This window comes from Dermochelys coriacea, chromosome 1, assembly GCF_009764565.3.
Source record: "Dermochelys coriacea isolate rDerCor1 chromosome 1, rDerCor1.pri.v4, whole genome shotgun sequence".
Taxonomy (NCBI): domain Eukaryota; kingdom Metazoa; phylum Chordata; order Testudines; family Dermochelyidae; genus Dermochelys; species Dermochelys coriacea.
In genome coordinates this window covers 1,756,266-1,776,937 of record NC_050068.2, presented here as the reverse complement: position 1 = coordinate 1,776,937, position 20,672 = coordinate 1,756,266, and the positions used below count along the sequence as shown (strand labels likewise).

The 20,672-nt window shown below is 43.8% G+C and overlaps 1 pseudogene; it reads right to left on the bottom strand.

The window, feature by feature from the left end:
• Positions 1-1,831: 1,831 nt before the first annotated feature.
• LOC119863297 overlaps positions 1,832-20,672 on the bottom strand; it is a 106,928-nt pseudogene continuing 88,087 nt past the window's right edge.

Genomic DNA, 20,672 nt, shown 5'->3' with positions numbered 1-20,672 from the left:
TTATTAAAGACATTAAAAAGGGCTCTATCCATATCCAAATTAGATCCCGGAGGTCTATAGCACACCCCAAGCACTATCGTAGGAGAGGCTTTACTAGTTTTCTTCCCCAATGTAATTTTTGCCCAGACAGACTCTGTCTTATCCATTGCATCGCTTCTTATTTCTTTACATTCTACCTCATCATTGATATACAATGCTACTCCACCCCCTTTACCTTTGTTTCTGTCTTTCCTAAAGAGCACATACCCTTCAATACCTGTAGTCCAGTCATGACTACTATTCCACCATGTTTCTGTTATCCCTATAATATCTGGTTTCACTTCCTGCACCAGTAGCTCTAGTTCCTCCATTTTGTTACCTAGGCTCCTCGCATTGGTGTACAAACATCTTAATTTTTGCTGTTTGGCCTCGCTCACATTTTGTACCCTATTAGGCACAGTCATTCTACATCCAGTATAACCTATTAGACTAGTATCCACACCGCCCTCACTCCTTATATACATTCTCCTACCCACGGCTGTATCCATTCTTACTTCATCTTCTTCCCTCTCAATGCTAAAATCTGGCGTGGAGATTTTCTGGACATCTCCCATCCATCTCCCCCCAATTCCTAGTTTAAAGCTCTCTTTATCAGTTGTGCCAGCCTCGATCCTAGAAGTCTATTTCCTTCACTCAGATGAAGTCCATTCCGAGAGAACTGACCTCTGTCCGTGAATGCCTCCCAGTGGTCATACATCCCAAAGCCCTCCTTATAGCACCACTGCCTAAACCATCTGTTGACAGTCATAATCTTGTCAGACCTTTGTTGCCCTTCTCTAGGAACAGGAAGGATCCCGCTAAAGATCACCTGAGCCTCAATTTCCTTAAGCGTCTTCCCCAGCCTAGCATAGTCTCCCTTAATACTTTCCAGCGAGAATCTAGCCGTATCATTTGTTCCCACATGAAGGATAATTAGGGGATTCTTTCCCGCTCCCTTTAGGATCCTTTTCAACCTCAGGTCTACATCCCGTATCTTAGCACCCGGAAGACAGCACACCCTTCTATTCTCAGGATCAGCTCTAGTTACAGGCCTGTCTATTCTTCTCAATAAATAGTCCCCGATCACATAGACCTGCCTTTTCCTGGTGACAGTGCTATTCTCCAGTGTCTCCCCTGTTTTCTCTGGCTTCAAGTTCTTATGCCTTTGGCTAAAGTGCACATAGAAACTGATAGTTTTGAAGCTGTATTAACAGTGAGGGTAGCAGACCATAACCCTATTTCTTCGCGGTCAAGCTGTGGAACTAGATGCCATAGCATGTTGTGAAGGCCAAAACTATGACCTGGTGATATATATATATGGAAAATAAATAAAGATATATATATATATATATAGGAGGTGGAAAATGTTCCAGCAACTGGAAAAGGGAGGGGAAGAGAGAAGCAAGTGACAGGGGTTGGGCCTTGGAGAGAAGACACACAGCAGGGTTGGGCCTTGACAGAACAGATTGTGAAAGATTGCAGTTTCAGGAGTCCAACTACCAGCAGTTGGAAAGGTGACAACCCAGTGAATTGTACATAGACTGATTCCCCAGTTTATCATGCTAACACAGCACAGTAAGGACAGGAAAGGATTTAATGTCTCTTGATTGTCCAGAGTAGCAACCGTGTTAGTCTGTATCCACAAAAAGAAAAGGAGTACTTGTGGCACCTTAGAGACTAACAAATTTATTTGAGCATAAGCTTTCGTGAGCTACAGCTCACTTCATTGGATTCATTCAGTAAATGATTCAGGGAAGAGGGCCCAGCACCATGCACCAGCCAGCTCTGCACGGACCTCGGTCTGAGAAAACATTTAGGTCCCTTTAGGAGTAAAGAGCTGGAGCAGCCTGCCCCAGATTTGTTTGTTCCTCACCCCGTAGATGATGAGGTGTAGCAAGGGGGGCACCAGGAGGTATACATTGGCAATGAGAATGAGGAAGTGCAATGGCACATTATGGCCAAACCGGTGCGTGAGAGAGGAGAAGAAAACTGGGATGTACAAAGCTAAAATGGCACAAAGGTGAGAGATGCAGGTCCCAAAAGTTTTGAGCTGAGCATCCTTTGTGGGGAGGCGGAAGATGGCCCGGAGGATCTGAGTATAGGACACAGTGATGAAAAACACGTCCATTCCAATCTCAGAGAAAAGATCAAACAGGCCCTAGTAACTACTGATGTGGATGTCAGCACAGGCCAGGTTCACCACAGCTATGTGCTCACAATAGGAGTGGGGGATGATGTTGGTTCTGCAATATGGCCACCACCTCACCAGGAAGGGGTAGGGTAATGTGAATATTCCACTGTGCAGCAACATGGCCAGGCTGATCTTGGCCACAACAGAGTTTGTCAGGACGGTGGAATGTCTCAGGGGACGCAGATGGCCACGTAGCGATCAAAAGCCATGGCCACGAGGATTCCAGACTCCATCCTTGAGAAGGAGTGAATGAAGTACATCTGGGTGAGGCAGGCACTGAAACTGATCTCCCTGGAATTGAACCAGAAGATATTCAGCATTTTGGGCAGGGTGGATATGGACATGACCAAGCTAGTGATGATCAGCATGCAGAGGAAATAGTACATGGGTCCATGGAGGCTTTGCTCCATCTTTACAATGAACAGGATGGTGAAGGTCCCCAAGACAGCTATGGTGTACATCATGCAGAAGGGGATGGAGATTCAGATGTGGGCTGTCTCCAAGCCAGGAATGCCCAGCAGGATGAAGGTGGAGGGGTTGTTGAAATTGGTTGTGTTGGAATCTGACATGGAGTAGGGGAGAAGGTATCCAACTCTGAGGCTGAACCCTGTTTCCTACATGTACCATATGTTCCCTTGACCTTCTGTCTGTGCTCAGGATGCCTGAATGGAGAGACAATGTTAATCTGAGACACTACATGCGCTACTGGAGGCAGTTCTCATGGGTGAAGCAGATTGTTCGCTCTTCACTCACTGAAAAATGACATTTTAATTATTCAGAGAAAACAACTATGAACAATGACCATACTAAAGCCATTTACACATTTTATGGGGCTCCCTGTGTTAATAATTACTACACTCAGTGGTGGGGGAACCTTAAGGGGCACCAGCAGGAAACACAAGTGTGGATACTGGTTATCCATCATTATTTCTTAATGCAATGAGACCCAGCATAGAGATTCCATACTGTAGGAGTTCCCCATTCATCAAGTTGCTTGATATCTGAGAGTGAAAAAAAAAAACAAACTTTTGTAAGACATATGCCAAGAGAAATATCCCAATTAGAATATACCTCAGGGAAAAGACCTGGGTGCCATTGATAGCAGCTCAAGAGAAACACCTGCTCATTCACAGCAGTGGACAAAACAAAAGCAATCTTCAGATCACTAAGATATGGAATGGAAAATAACATGTTCTGGATATGTGTTCAGTTTCGGTCACCCAGTCTCTCTAAAGGATATAGCATATATAAAAGGGATTTCCAAGACAGGCTCTGAGAATGGGGGAGGCTGCCATATGTAAACAGATAAAAAAGTCACGGCTACACCCTGATACTTGACACCATGCAGAAAATTCTGGGACTCTTTAGTTTACAGAAGAGACAAAGAAGGGAACATATGATATAAGAGAGGAAAATAAAAAATGATACTGATTTACTTTCAAATGGACAAACAGAGAACAGTTCCCAACCAGTACTATCTATAGACACTTAGTGCTCCAAGAGGACTAATTCCCCAAAGCTGAAGAAAATTGTCAGCAAAATTGATTGGAGGAAAAATTATACAGAAAAATATGAATGAAAATTGGTAGTTCTTTTGTGGAAAAAGTCATGATTCCACACTCAACAAAGTGAACAACTTTGGGTAAAAATCCAGTTCAATGGCAAAGTGAAGGCAGCAATTAGGGGGGGAAGCAATATGTAGCAAAGGGGAAAAAGGGAAAATAGAGATCCAAGAATACAAATTGAAAGTTATGAAAATTTGATAAGGGACATTAAAGACATCAGGGAAAACTCCATGTTTGGCAGGGCTATGGATCACAAAAAAAGGAGGTTATTAAGTATATTAACAAAAAGAGAAATCACAGAAAAATTTTACGTCAATTCTTGTGTTAAAGGTCAGGTATTAAAAATAAAGGGAAAGTGTTTTTATAAAAGATTTGACAAGGTGAAGAAACAATGGAAACGCTGGTATGGGATCAGTTTAAAAAAAAGTATAGATATGTAATTAATGCCAGTCAACAACAGGGTTTATACAAAACAGATCTTGTCAAATAAACCTGATTTCACCCTTTCTGGAGAGTACACATTTGTTGATCAAGGGTACACATTTGGTGGATCAAGGGAACCATGCAGAGGCAATGGATCTTTATTTCTCAGAGGCATTTGATTTAGTGGGGGAAAATATTGAGTTAAAAAATTAACACTCTACAATATCAGTAGAGAACATGCAAAATGGACTGAAAACTGGCTAACTGATGGATCTCAGAAAGCTGTTGTTAATAGGCCTTCGTCAGTGAACGGGGCTGTTTGTAGTCAGGTTCTTCAGGGATGAGTTCTATGCCTGATGCTATTCAATATTTTCATGAATGATCTGGAAGGAAATAGAAAATCACTGCAGACAAAATGTTTGGATGACCCAAAGATTGGCAAAGTGCTTGCAATGAGGTGGCCAGGGCAGGCATACTGATTGATTTGGAGCATTTGGAATGTGGAGCCCATGCAAACAAAATGTTTTCATACAGTCAGATGCAGAATCCTTGGAACAGGGAATGCAGGCCTAACCCACAGATGACAGCACTGTATTATTGAATGCAAGGACTCTGAAAAGGATTTAGGGGACATTGTGGACAGCCATCTCATCTTTAGAGCCCAGTGAGATGGCATAAAGGGATGATGGGGTCCTTGGATACATAAACAGGGGAGTGGTGAGTTGGAGCAGGGGAAGGATTTTACCTCTACACATGGCATTAGTGAAAAAAACTGCATCCAGTTCTGGGGTCCACATTTGAAAAAAGATGTTGACAACTTGGAGAGGGTGCAGAAAAGAGCAACAAAAATGACTGGTGGACGGAGAAAAAGCCAGACCGTTAGACTTTGAAAATGTATGGCTCTATAACTTATCAAAAAGATGATCAGGCAGAAACTTTCATGGGGAGAAATCCATGCATAGTAATGGTATCTATAATTATAAATTAGGGCCAGATATTTAGCAATGAGGGTTATTAACTCAGGACACACTGAGAAGGGAAGTAGTGGATTCTCCAACTCCCCATGTTGGCAGATCGAGACTGGATGCTTTTCTGAAAGATCTGCTTCAATGGTTGTTTGCACTTAAAACGATATAGCAGTGCTGCCATAATGCTTCAGTATAGACATTACTTACTGAGATGGCAGGGGTTCTCCCCTCAACATAGGTAATCCACCTCCCTGAGAGGTGGTAGCTGGGTCGATGGGAGAATTCACCTCATGCTGTCTACACCAGGGTTAGAATGATATAGCTACATCTCTCTGGGATGTGGATTTTTTTGCTGTTTCAAAAAAGGCAAATGCAATGTTAGGTTATATTAGCAGAGGTATAACATGCCAGTCATGGTACGTGATAGTACTCCTCTACTTGGTGTGGGTTAAGTCTCAATAGTTGGAGATTAATGGGGGACAAGATAGTGATCTTCAAATACTTGAAAGGCTGCCATAAAAAGGTGGAGGAAAGTTATTCTGTCTCACCATAGAGAGCCAGGACAAGAGGCAATGGGTTCAAATTCCAGCATAGCAGATTTAAATTAAATTTCAGGAAAATCTTCCTAACTTGAAGTACAGGAGGCCAATGGAACAGACACCCAGGGAAGTCATGGAATCTCCTTCTGTGGAGGTTTTCCAAAGATGTTTGAATAGCCATCAGTCTTAGATGACTAAGACAAAACAAATCTTGCATCTTGTCAGGGGGTTAGACTAGCTGTCCTTTGCCTTCCCTCTATGGCTCTATCATTCTATAATGCGAAATCCTAGTGTAGATCAGGTCTTAGTCACACAGAAGCCTTTCGGCTCAATACAGAGGTAACTGAGTGAAATTTAATGGCCCTGTGCTTTACAGGAGCTCAGACTGGATGATCAAATGGTCCCTTCTGACCTTAAACCCTATGGATCTATTGATAAAGAAAGTAGATTCGGCATTTACATTTAATATGTCTCATAACATGAACAAGGGAACATTTAGTTTAATTGAAAGTCTGAACATATAACACTGAGAAAAGAAAATTGCTAACATAATCCATATTTGGCCTGTAGAACTCCTTGCTACCAACATTACTGGACCAAAAACCATAGAGGAATGGGATTGACAAATGGATTACCCGTTGTAGGTGGTGCTGGTGGCATCACCTATAGCTAAGTCTGGGTGACACCTTCCATTAGAAGACCTCAGTTGCTTATAAGTTTGCTAAATTTTAGGTGTTCGGACTGAAATTTCCCATGTTGGATGTCTGCTTCGAGCAGAATTGTTTTTTGAAAGTTTCAGGCATAACAGTTCAACCGACTTCTCGAATAAAGATCGGAGAAAGTATGTGTTACCCATGTTGAAAAATTCTCATTACTGTTCTAGTGAGGAGCCCTAGCACCTCCAAGCTTTCCAGCAGATAAAAGTCAGGTAAGAGCTCCTGTCCCTTGCCCCATTAACAGCCAGGGCCCTGAAATGCAAGAGGAGAGGGTGACATGTCTGTGCATTAACACACAGCTGGCCCCTGATGTCTCTACTCAGTTCTTACTCCAAGGGGAGTTTTGCCTCACTGGGGCCTGAGCAAAGTACAGGCCACTGATTCAGAATTTGGTCTTTTATTATACATCTACTAACACCTTTCATTCTGAAAGATCCCCTCTGCCACTGAAATGCAGCCACCTCGGGGCAGTAGTCCATCAGGCAGGATGACCAGGGGTCAGAAAAGAGTGTCATTTTGGCCAGTGATTCTTTAGCGTACTCATCACCTATGGGAAGGGCCCTGGGATGTGTCATGGCTGTGCACAGTGGAAAGGACCACAGACGTACTTTCTATCCCATCACACCCATGTTGCATGGTGTTCGTTGATCAGGTGAGCTCCTCAACAAGAGATGGGTACCTGTGAATTCTGAGATGGAAGTGTCTTCCCTGGGAATCCCCCACAGGTAGCCGTGTCCCAAACCTCTCTCACCCCAGCATCTGCAGCAACATGCCACATCGAGAGCCGATCCAAGGGTGTGCACCGTTTATAATATAGCTCTGTGCAATCCCAGTGGGGTTCGCTCAGCCTCTAGGGGAGAAGGGAGCATCTGAATGTAAACTGGATGCAGACAAGCATGTCTCTGCTTCTGTGCTAATTATTCAGCTTTAGGAGTAAACATTAATTAAGGGACCGTCCCAAAAGGAGATGAGAGCTCCTGTGCTCTGTACTGAGTCAGAGAAGAATTGGCTGTTTGTGTATTTGTGTATATTTATAAAATATAGTTGATTAGAAAGAAAATAAGGGATAATTGCCTAGATGGATAGATAGATAGGAGACAGTCAGGTCTGGAAAAGATGACCAAGGGGAGACGTGAGCACTTTCTGCTGTTGCTGTGGGATCAGAGATCAGTAAATCTCATGTGCAGAGGTAAACTCCTTCTCCTGCTCCAACTCACCGCTCCCCTGTCTATGCATCCAAGGATCGTTTCAGCCCACTGATATTGTAGCGTGTTCCTTTTATTATCGGAATGTTTCCCCTGCTAAATCAAGTGCCTCAGAGAAATCAGTTTTACTGCATCTGTGCAGTTCTCTTGATCAACCAAACGTGTATTCTCATTAAACAATGACATTGTTGTTGTTTTTTTAAAACACCTGTTTTCCATAAACCAAGTTGTTGACTGCTATTAATTATATTCCTGGACTTTTTAAAAACTAATCCCAGACCACTGTTCCCATTGTTTCCTAACCTTGTCAAATCTTTTTTTTAAAACTTTCCCTTTTTTTAAAAAATAAAAACTTTACATTTCACACAGTATTGCCCTGTATTTGCCTTTTCTTTTTTGTTTGGTCTGCTTCTTCCTGATTGCACACTGCTGGTTCCGAATGAGATGTGTGGTATAATTGATCAGTTCATACCTCTGGTGTTCATAATTCTAATTTTCTGCTATAGATGCTCTTCAACACCCTCCTAGATAGCTGATGGCCTGGAAAACATTTCATTGTATCATGTGATATGAGTGTCATACTGCTTCTTTCTGAATGCAGAAAAAAAATATTGAACATATTTACCTTTTCTGCAACATTAACAAGTTTCCTTTCTCTGTCTAGTAATTGGACTAAAACTTTTCAAGAATTTCTTTTGATGTTAATATACTTAGTAACCTCCTTTTTCTTTTCCTTAGGCATGCTAAACATGGATTTTTCCCTGAAGTCTTTAAAGTCCCTTATCAGTTTTAATAAATTCCAATTTGTATTACGTACTATCCATTCTCCCTTTCACCTCATGTGTAATATATCGCTTTCCCTTCCAATTGCTACCTTCCCTTCACTACTAAACTGGGCTTTTAGTCAAAGTTGTCCACCTCCTTGACTGTGAACTCCTGGCTTTTTAGAGATCTAAGAAACTCCTCTTAAATAACTCCCAGTTTTCATTCCCATTTTTCTTTCTGAATTTCCTCCCATTACTTTTGCTGAGAATTTTCCTCGGCTTTGGGGAATTGCCCTTTTTGAAGCACTAAATATCTATCGATATTACTGGTTGGGAACTGTTCTCTGTTTGTCCATGTGAATGTAATCAGTTCCATTCTTATTTTTCTCTCCTCTATCATATGCCCCCTTCTTTGTCTCTTCTTTTAACTAAACACTTTTCAGTCTGTCTGCATGTGGCAGCATTCCCCATTCCCATAACCTGTTTCAGAAATCCCCTTTCTATCTGCTAAATGCTTTATAGAGATTGGGTGCCCAAAACTGAGCACATCTCCAGAGCAGGTTATTCTCCAGCCTATTCCTTAGGTATCCAAACATTGTCCCTGTTTGGCTAGTGTTGAAAATGAGCAGGTGTTTCCGTGGAGCTGCTATCAGTGAGGTTTTTTTCCTGATGTGTGTCCTAGTTGGGATGTTTCCCCCTGGCACATGACTTGGCAAAGGTTTCACTTTTTACTACTGTCATATTTTGAGCAAACGGGTAATGGGGAACTCCATATAGCATGGACACTTTTGCCCGAGTTTCATCGTGTTAAGGAAGAATGAGGGATTAAACTGTACCCATACATATTTTTCCTGCTGGTGCCCATGAAGGTTTCCCACTTGTAGGAATTATTGACCAATGAAGCACCATTAAATATGGAATTGGCATTAATAGGGTCAGTTGTTCATAATTTACTTCTCTGAATCATGTAAATCTCATTTTTCAGTGTGTGAAGAACGAACAATCTGCTTCACCCATGAGAACAGTTTCCAGTAGTGCATGTACTGTCTCATATTAACATTATCTCTCCATCCAGGCATTTGTATTGCAACCATCACCCTAGACTCTGGGCACATACAAGAAATCAGGGGAACATACAGTACATGTAAGACACACCATTCTACTTCTGATTTGGACACCTTCTCCCCTACTCCATGTCAGATTCCAACACAACCGACTTCACCAACCCCTTCACCTTCATCCTGCTGGGCATCCCTGGCCTGGAAGCAGCCCATGTCTGGATCTCCATCCCCTTCTGTACCTTGTACACCATAGCCATCTTGGGGAACTTCACCATCCTGTTCATCGTAAAGAGGGAGCGGAGCCTCCATGGGCCCATGTGCTAGTTCCTCTACATACCTGGGCCTGTTATTTCCTGATTTAGGAGGTTAATTACATTAATTTGGATTTTATGGGTTATAGGCTCGCCAATTAATCTGATCAGAAGATAGTAAGGTTCTTGTCTGAATCAGGCTACACAGAATTTACAAAGGACCCTCGGGGTATGACAGGAAGCTCACATGGGACAAATATAGTCTTAAAGACTTGTATTAAGATAAATGAAGTAATAATTAAATGGTGAAATAATTAGAGTTACAAATTTACAGTTGGCATCTTAGAGACTAACAAATTTATTTGAGCATAAGCTTTCGTGAGCTGCAGCTCACTTCATGCTGCTACTCTGAAAAACGTTACAGTTGTATTACTGCTACTTAAAAGATACATATGGTGTTATACGCTACAAAGCTTTGGTTAATATACTCACTCCCTTCCTTGATAACCTGGTGCTAAGAGACACAGGACCAGCCTTGCCTCTGGCATGCCAACAGAGTTCAGGTTCCTCAATCCTTTCAAGCATCCTTTACCTATCTATGTTAAATGTCAAAGCCATATATAGACCTTAGGCTTCAGCTCATCACCACCTATTTAGGGGAAAGGTCCTGAACATATGTAAGCCAAATTTGCTACCTGGGTGAAATGTCCCAGACATAGATATGCTAACTTTCCCTTAGCTTAACATACAGGATACGGCCTGTACATCCCTTGCATTACAACCAAACTACTTTAATATAAACCTATAAACCTATTACAATAAAAGAAACAATTAAACTATAAGAAAAGCAATCAAGCAGTCTAGTCCTATAGGCTACGCTGTGCATATCCACCCTGCCCAAAATGCTGAGCATCTTCTGGTTCAATTCCAGGGAGATAGATTTCAGTGCCTGCCTCACCCAGCTGTACTTCATTCAACGCTTTTCAGGGAAGGAGTCTGGGGTCTTCATGGCCATGGCTTTGATTTGCTGTATGGCCATCTGTGATCACCTTAGATATTGCACTACCCTGACAAACCCTGTACTGGCTAACATTGGCCTGGCCGTGATGCTGCGTGGCATCATGCTCATGCTGCCCTATCCCTTCCTGGCAAGGTGGTGGCCATATTGCAGAACCAACATCATCCCCAACTCGTTCTGCGAGCACATGGCCATGCTGAAGCTGGCCCACGCCAACATCCACATCAGTAGTCACTATGGCCTGTTTGTGGCATTCTTTCTCACAAGTCTGGCAATGTATCCTATACCCAGACCCTCGGGGCCTTCTTCAGCCTCCCTACAAAGGATGCCCGGCTCAATACTTTTGGGACCTGAGACTCCCAGCTCTGCATCATTTTAGCCTCTTACATCCCAGCTCTCTACTCCTTCCTCACATGCCATTTTTGCCTTAATGTGCTCCTCCATGTCCACCTTCTCATTGCTAGCATGTACCTCCTGGTGCCCCCCCCCAGTGCAAAACTCCATCATCTACAGAGTGAGGGCCAAACAGATCCAGGACAGGCTGCTCTGTCTCTTTACTCATAAAGAGACCGAAAGTTTTCTCCTGGTGCTCTGGCTCTCAGACCGAGCTCCATGCAGAGCTGGCTGATGACATGGTGCTGGGCCCTCTTCCCTGAAATCACCTGCTGGACAGTCAAAAAGAGATTAAATCATTCCTTACGCTATTGTGCTGGGTCAGCATGGAAAACTGGGAAATTCATTTCTGTGCAACACAGAGTTTTGCCACTTTTCTGATAGCTGGTAACTGAACCCCTCATGCCCCACCCCCTTCTCTGGCTCTTCCCCCTAACCCTCGCTCCTGCTCTGCCTCTTCCTCTCAAAGCTCTGCCCCTTTTTCACACTCCTCCCCTCCCCTTCCCCTGGCACTTGCTGAATCAGGATGAGATATTGCTGATTCAAATCCAATCTACTTTGTATAAGACATAGATTCTGATTTTGTTTCATTTCCTAGGTAACCTGCTTTGATCTGTTTGCTATCACTTATAATCACTTAACATCACTGTAGATAATAAACATGTATATGTTTTATTTTAACCAGTGTGTTTTTGAGTGAAGCGTTAGGGGGAGCAGATTGTTTAATGAGCTTTCACCATATGGGTCCCTGTGCAGGGCAAGACAGTGTAATTCTGGGCTTATACTTCAGTAGGGGTGCAAGCCTGCAGAGCTGGGAAATTGGCTGGGGTCTCCATCAGTAGGCCATGAATGGCGTAGATAAAGCATTGAGGTAATGTAGGTGGGTGTGTAGCATCTTCTGCTGTCACATTGGGTAATAATGGGACCTGGAGGGGCTGGTGGTGTGTCCCAGCAGAGCAAGGGGAGAGGCCAGCCCAGCTGAATAGTTAGACAGCACAGTGATTCCAACAGCTACCAGGCTTCACTCTGGGGGCACATCCTGTTAGGATACAGATATTCAGGCCTGTCTGTAAAGGCCTAGACACTAAGAATGTAGGTGCATCCTTATCCCTTGGCTAGTTCTAGAGGGATAAAAGAAAGAATCGAAATCACTTTCTGCCGGTGCAAGGGCCTCGTCTCACTGCGACAGTCGGAGGCCTGGTGCTCAGGCTAAGATCTCTGGCTAAGCAGCAGGGGCAGCCATAAGCTGGGAAGTGACCGGTCACCTCCTCACATGCCAACCTAGTCACCCTGAAATCAGGTGCTATGGGGCTGTTAGGATACAATCCTGTCTCGATAATGTCCATCGCCTCCAGAGAAAGGGAAGAGCCTAGAAGATGTAAAAGGAAATTTAGTTTGACAGCATCCTGTCTGGCAAGAACTCGCTTATCAATAGCTGGGATGTGAAATCCTCACTTCTGTGTTGTTCTATCATTGTAGTCCCCATTTCCCCATTGTTTGTCTGTATAATCTCTGTCTGGTTCTGGGATTGTTCCTGTCTGCTGTATAATTAATTTTGCTGGGTGTAAACTAATTAAGGTGGTGGGATATAATTGGTTAAATAATCCTGTTACAATATGTTAGGACTGCTTAGTTAAATTTCAGGAAACTGACTGGTTAAGGTATAGCTAAGCAGAACTCAAGATTCACTATATAGTCTGAAGTCAATCAGGAAGTGAGTGGGTGGGGGAAATGGGGGTGGGGAAATTGGAATCAGGTTTTGCTAAGGGGAGATATGGGAACAGGGACACAGGTGTAAGGCTCTGTGGTGTCAGAGCTGGGAGGGGGGACACTAAGGAAGGAAATTGGAATCATGCTTGCTGGAAGTTCACCCCAATAAACATTGAATTGTTTGCACCTTTGGACTTTGGATATTGTTGCTCTCTGTTCATGCGAGAAGGACCAGGGAAGTAAGTGGGTGAAGGAATAAGCCCCCTAACACATCCCATCACAATAGCCACCCCACAACAGCTGGGCTCCCTCTGCTCCAGGGTTGGGATGGGAACTGCTGAAGCCTGACAAGGATCCTGCCTGTGGGTAGGATTCTCTCCATTTTAAGAACCAATACCTCCCTCTGCCCTGCAGTAACCAGAAACTGCATTATCCCATAAAGCAACTGAGCCTTGGGCTTCCTCCCAGAGAGCCAAATGAAATATGGTGAGGATTACTGAAAATCTTGTTCATCATAAAAAAATGTTCTACCAATAGCAAAGGATCAGACCCATTACCACACCCCCAGTCAATGAATATTTCAGATCATACCCAAATACATGCTTACAGCCAATTCTTATGAACTAAACTAAGTTTTATTTAAAAAGAAAGAGTATTGGTTAAAAGATCATTATACATACAGACATGAATGGAGTTTTTATGTCAGACTCATGGCAGAGATGGTGAGCTTTAGAGTTGCAAATAGTCCTTTCAGAATTATCCATGGGTTGAACTGCAATGTCCAGTATCAGGGTGATCCAGAATGGAACTGGAGACCTCAAATTGTGGCTTGAGCTTCCCCTGATGAATCTTAAGCAGATTTGAGACAAGAGGATTAGGGAGCAAGCACTGGCAGGCTATGAAATTGAAGAATAGTTGCTTTGAAGTAGAATTACCTGTTTCCTATATATACACAGGAAACTAGTTCAATTCATCAGCATAAGGTAATTATCCATTAAGTGGTTTACTACAAACTTCAAAGAGAAGTATAGATAATGAAATGTCACACCCAATTTTAATTTAAATATTAATATTCATAGTTATGTTAATATTCATAGTTATAGTTTAGAAGTGTGAGCAACAAGGATGATGTCATGATGGGACTCTGCTATAGACCACCAGACCAGGGGGATGAGGTGGACGAGGCTTTCTTCTGGCAACTCATGGATGTTACTAGATCGCAGGCCCTGGTTCTCATGGGAGACTTCAATCACCCTGATATCTGCTGGGAGAGCAATACAGCGGTGCACAGACAATTAAGGAAATTTTTGGAAATTGTAGGGGACAATTTCCTGGTGCAAGTGCTGGAGGAACCAACTAGGGGCAGAGCTCTTCTTGACCTGCTGCTCACAAACCGGGAAGAATTAGTAGGGGAAGCGAAAGTGGATGGGAATCTGGGAGGCAGTGACCATGAGATGATCAAGTTCAGGATCCTGACACAGGGAAGAAAGGAGAGCAGCAGAATAAGGACACTGAACTTCAGAAAAGCAGACTTTGACTCCCTCAGGGAACTGATGGGCAGGATCCCCTGGGACAATAACATGAGGAGGAAAGGAGTCCAGGGGAGTTGGCTGTATTTTAAAGAATCCTTATTGAGGGTACAAACCATCCTGATGTGTAGAAAGAATAGTAAATATGGCAGGCAACCAGCTTGGCTTAACAGTGAAATCCTTGCTGATCTTAAACACAAAAAAGAAGCTTACAAGAAGTGGAAGCTTAGACAAATGACCAGGGAGGAGTATAAAATTATTGCTCGGGCATGCAGGAGTGAAATCAGGAAGGCCAAATCACACTTGGAGTTGCAGCTAGCAAGAGATGTTCAGAGTAACAAGAAGGGTTTCTTCAGGTATGTTAGCAACAAGAAGAAAAATCAAGGGAAGTGTGGGCCCCTTATTGAATGAGTGAGGCAACCTAGTGACAGAGGAGGTAGAAAAAGCTAATGTACTCAATGCTTTTTTTGCCTCTGTCTTGATGAACAAAGTCAGCTCCTAGATTACTGTACTGGGCAGCACAGCATGGGGAGGAGGTGACCAGCCCTCTGTGGAGAAAGAAGTGGTTCAGGACTATTTAGAAAAGCTGGATGAGCACAAGTCCATGGGGCCGGATGCGCTGCATCCGAGAGTGCTAAAGGAGTTGGCGGATGTGATTGCACAGCCATTGGCCATTATCTTTGAAAACTCATGGCGATCAGTGGAAGTCCCGGATGACTGCAAAAAAGCTAATGTAGTGCCCATCTTTAAAAAAGGGAAGAAGGAGGATCTGGGGAACTACAGGCCAGTCAGTGTCACCTCAGTCCCTGGAAAAATCATGGAGCAGGTCCTCAAGGAATCAATTCTGAAGCACTTAGAGGAGAGGAAACTGATCAGGAACAGTCAGCATGGATTCACCAAGGACAAGTCATACCTGACTAATCTAATTGCCTTCTATGATGAGGCTCTGTGGATGAGGGGAAAGCAGTGGATGTGTTGTTCCTTGACTTTAGCAAAGCTTTTGACACAGTCTCCCACAGTATTCTTCCCAGCAAGTTAAGAAGTTTGGGCTGGATGAATGGACTATAAGGTGGATAGAAAGTTGGCTAGATTGTCAGGCTCTACAGGTAATGATCAATGGCTCCATGTCTAGCTGGCAGCCGGTATCAAGTGGAGTGCCCCAAGGGTCAGTCCTCGAGCCGGTTTTGTTCAATATCTTCATCTGGAGGATGGTGTGGATTGCACCCTCAGCAACTTCGCAGATGATGCTAAACTGGGAGGAAATGTAGATATGCTGGAGGGTAGGGATAAGATACAGGGGGACCTAGACAAATTAGAGGATTGGGCCAAAAGAAATCTGATGAGGTTCAACAAGGACAAGTGAAGAGTCCTGCAATTAGGACGGAAGAATCCCATGCACCGCTACAGACTAGGGACCCAATGGCTCAGCAGCAGTTCTGCAGAAAAGGACCTGGGGGTTACAGTGTATGAGAAGCTGGATATGAGTCGAGAGTGTGCCCTTGTTGCCAAGAAGGCCAATGACATTTTGGGCTGTATAAGTAGGGGCATTGCCAGCAGATGGAGGGACGTGATCGTTCCCCTCTATTCAACATTGGTGAGGCCTCATCTGGAGTACTGTGTCCAGTTTTGGGCCCCACATTACAAGAAGGATGTGGAAAAATTGGAAAGAGTCCAGCGGAGGACAACAAAAATGATTAGGGGACTGGAACACATGACTTCTGAGGAGAGGCTGAGGGAACTGGGATTGTTCAGTCTGCGGAAGAGAAGAATGAGGGGGGATTTGATAGCTGCCTTCAACGACCTGAAAGGGGGTTCCAAAGAGGATGGATCTAGACTGTTCTCAGTGGTAGCAGATGACAGAACAAGGAGTAATGGTCTCAAGTTGCAGTGGGGGAGGTTTAGGTTGGATATTAGGAAAAACTTTTTCACTAGGAGGGTGGTGAAACACTGGAATTCGTTACCTAGGGAGGTGGTGGAATCTCCTTCCTTAGAAGTTTTTAAGGTCAGGCTTGACAAAGCCCTTGCTGGGATGATTTAGTTGGGGATTGGTCCTGCTTTGAGCAGGGGGTTGGACTAGATGACCTCCTGATGTCCCTTCCCACCCTGATATTCTATGATTCTATTTCATTTTGATCTTTGAATCAACCGGTGTGGCAACAGACATGGTTAACATCTCACAAGATATAAGTAAACACAATTAGCATTACCTCTAATTTGCTAACAATACAAGTTTGCATTTCAAAACTCTAGTCCATTTACCATGGCTATATTAGTTACTTATAAGGAATAGCCCTGATTACCATTTATATACTTTTCTAATGTATCTTTTAAGGTTGAGTTTGGATCAGTTAGCGTGCTAGTTGCATAACCCATTCTGACCCTGTGTCACATCTATCAACTCACCTTTGATACTATGAACCATCTGTAGTCTTATATCTTTGGACTTTTCCTGTATTCTTCACTCATGCATCTTGTGCTAAGAGGCAGGAGGCCAAGGTGTAGGCATCTGTCTATAAATAGGTTGGTCATTAATGACTCTAAGCACCTAATGAGATCTCACCCAGACAGAAGAATGGAGTAACTGCAGTCTAGATAAAACCAGTTTGTCCCAGCATCTCTGTGGAGAGGTGGCCATTGAAGGAATGGAACCTCTCCGGAAAGGGGTACCAAGAGAGGGTTTTTTGGTCCAGCCCTTTACAAACACAGACTGGATGAGTCAGAAGAAGCTGGCACACCAGCGTGGCAGAGGAGAATCTTTGGTTTCAGGGCTATGGCTGCAGCACAGAGACAGACTCCAACTGGAAGACAAGCCAGGAGCTGCAGGAGGTGGACCCTGGACACCCTATAGGGTTGTTACCAAAGAATACTCCAGTGAGGTGAGTACACTAAGGCAGGGAATGGAGTGCAGGTATGGTATTGTATTTACCTAGATCTGTGTATCTCTTGCACTATCTAAAGTAGGGGAATTGTTTTAGCAACCACTTTTGCAAGGCCTGAGCCTGATGGCTTTAATGGTCCTGTGCCCTGAAAGAGAGAAACTGGGAACAGAGGGAACCCAAGGGGCAGCTCTGGGAAGGGTGTGCTGAAACAATTGGAGAGTCTGGGGGAGCTGGGCCAGAAACTAATCTCAGAGCCTTGGCATGCAGGTCTCTGATCCCAGAGGGAGGCTTTTGGATGGAATCTGCATCCTAAGAGTGGGCCTAGAAACCCAGAGCCAGAGGCAGGGCCTGAACATAGCTCTGACTCAGGAAAGCTTTAAACACACACAGGTCCAGCGTGTGCCACCCACATACAGCCACCTGGCAGGTATCCATCCATGGGAGCTTGAGCGGTGCTGTGAGAGCAAACCTGGGTCTTGTGCACAGATGCTAGGGGACTCTGAATGGAAGGGGAGTGGGGCTCGTTGATCCCAAATCTTTGGGGATTTATCCAAAAAAAATGTACTTCACCCAAATGTGGCCCACTCTCCTCTGCCCTTGGTATTTTTCTGAGTACTCTGGTTCCCAGACTGATCCAACAAGTCCCATTCCCTGAAAGAAATGCTTCCTGAACCAGGCACTGCTGGCTTTGGGTCAGGGAGGGGATTTTTTCTCTGCATCGGAAAGTGCTCCCCAGAATGGGAGAGGCAGGAAATCCCTGTTCTAGTGGATTTCATATCAACTCTCTCTCTCTCTCTCTGTCTCTCTCTGAGCATTTGTCCATCTCTCTCTTTCCTTTGTAACTCCTTCCACACACATGCCTCCCTCTCTCTGCCACTTTTAATGAGCATCCCACTTTAGGTGCCAGTTACAAACACTGAAGGCATTTTATTCCCTAAACTTCAGTGGGAATTGCAGGTGTAGCACTGTGAATTGCTGCATCTGAGAGCTGATCTGGCTAAGCATGAAGCAGTGCGCATTAGTCTTTGTATTAATCCAGGTAAAACTAATTCCCTGTCCATTACCATCAAGCAGCCTACTGAATGCAAACTGCCACCAGCTCTGTATTAACCTGTCTGGAGGAATTGCTGGGCAGGTGGCAGTTTCATAGATAGGACTGGAGGCTGCTCAAAAGATGGGGGCACTCACAGAGCAGCAGCTGTTGCCCTGTTTCATTCCGCAGTCTAGCTCTGTAGAACAACGGGTACCCCAGCTCCAGCAGATGGGAGCAAATGGCGGCGGTCGATGAGGAAGGCTGAGGAACTCCAGGCTGATATTTTCCATGCTCATGGTCTCTAGTAGCTGCTCCGTATGAAGGGACAGCACAAGATCAGGAAAGAGTATATTCAAAGCTGAAGCCAGCAACTGCTCCCATCACCCCTGTGTAGGTTTTGGCAGCTTTCCTACTGGTGACACAGTGAAAGAGTGTGAAAGACCAACAAATTATTAGAGTGAAAGACCAGCAAATTCTGAATTGGGCATGTCAGGGTTCCCTCCCCACCCTGGACTCTAGGGTACAGACATGGGGACCCACATGAAAGACCCCCTAAGCTTATTTCTACCAGCTTAGGTTAAAAACTCCCCAAGGCACAAATTCTCCCTTGTACTTTGGATTAGGTAAACGCTGCCACCACCAAGTGATTAGACAAAACTCAGAGAAAGGATCACTTGGAGTCCCTACTCCCCTCTAATATGACCCCAAGCCTGACACACCCTTTCCTTGGGAAGGCTTGATAAGAATCCTCATCAACTGGTACAGGTGAACACAGACCCAAACCCTCAGATCTTAAGAACAATGAAAAATCAATCAGATTCTTAAAAGAAGAATTTTATTTAAAGAAAATATAAAAGAATCATCTCTGTAAAATCAGGATGGTAAATACTTTACAGGGTAATCAGATTCAAAACCTTAAGTTACAAAAAGATACAAAAACAGGAATATACATTCCATCCAGCACAGCGAATTTCACAAGCCAAAAAAACAAAAGAAAATCTAATGCATTTTGTAGCTAGATTATTTACTAACTTTACAGGAGCTGGAAAACTGCATTCCTGATCTGTTCCCAGCAAAGGTAACACACAGACAGACAAAAAACTTTCCCCCCCCCTCCAGATTTGAAAGTATCTTGTCCCCTCATTGGTCATTTTGGATCAGGTGCCAGCCAGGTTACCCGAGCTGCTTAACCCTTTTCAGGTAAAAGGACCTCGCATCTGGCCAAGAGGGATTTTATTGCACTGTACACAGGAAGGTTGTTACCCTTCCCTTTATATTTATGACAGGGCATACCAAGGAAGTCCACTACATAGCCAGCGATCACGTGGGCAACACTAGTTTTGGTGGCATGACAAGACTGCCACTGCACAAATATGCAGCCAGAGCCCCTTAATCACCTTCCCAGAGATCGATCAGGGCAGCGCTCAGTTTGCAAGGAGACTAGGTTCCTTTGGGATTTGCTATGAATATGATGATGATGACTGGTGGGATGAATGGCCCCCCAGATACTGTGGCAAAAAGTCCATTGATCCAGTAATGTGTGTGAGGCTGACGTCAGACAAACAGAAAGCACAGTTGATATTTGTTGAAGAAGGAAAGTAAGAGGGACATTTTCAGTGGGTCACATATTTTGTCTGTGATGGTGTGATGGGGTGCACTCACCCCGCACTAAATGGGGAAGGGTTAACCTTACTTTGTGGGCTGAGGAAGCTGTTGAGATGGGCAGAATATTCACCATTACAAGTGAGAATTCAGATTCTATTTGCCTGATGCTCAGGAGCTTATTTGAGAAAGAATTACACAGGCAGTATTAGGTTATATAAGGCACGTCTCTTTAGTGAGCCTCAATTCTTCAAGCATAAATGCTCAGTAACTATGTTGGCTTTACACAGTATCCTGATTGGCAAACAAAGTGGTTATAACTACTGATTCTAAATGAAGACTTCTCTTCTCTTCTCTTCTCTTCTCTTCTCTTCTCTTCTCTTCTCTTCTCTTCTCTTCTCTTCTCAGTCATCAGGTCTGTCAAAGATCCCCCAAGGCAAGTCCTTGGCTGCATGGAGACCCTCTGGTTTAAAGTCCTACAAGGATCCCCTGGAGTAGAATCTTGCCTACTCTGTCTTACCGCATTGCAGGCCTTTTCAGATGTTAATTAAGGAATCCCCCACAACACTAACTTACTTTGCTTAACATTAATCATTTTTTTCTCTCAAAGGAGTCACATGTCCCACAAACATGCCCTATGGGCATTTCATTACTAATTTTCTCCTAATTAATACTTTGGAAGGGGGTGGGAGAGGAGGGATCTGTTATGGGACATTCCATATGCTTTATGAAAATATGCTTATGACTATGTCATAGCTGGAATACACTTTATGCTAAATACCCTTTGTATGGTATCATTAGAAAGCT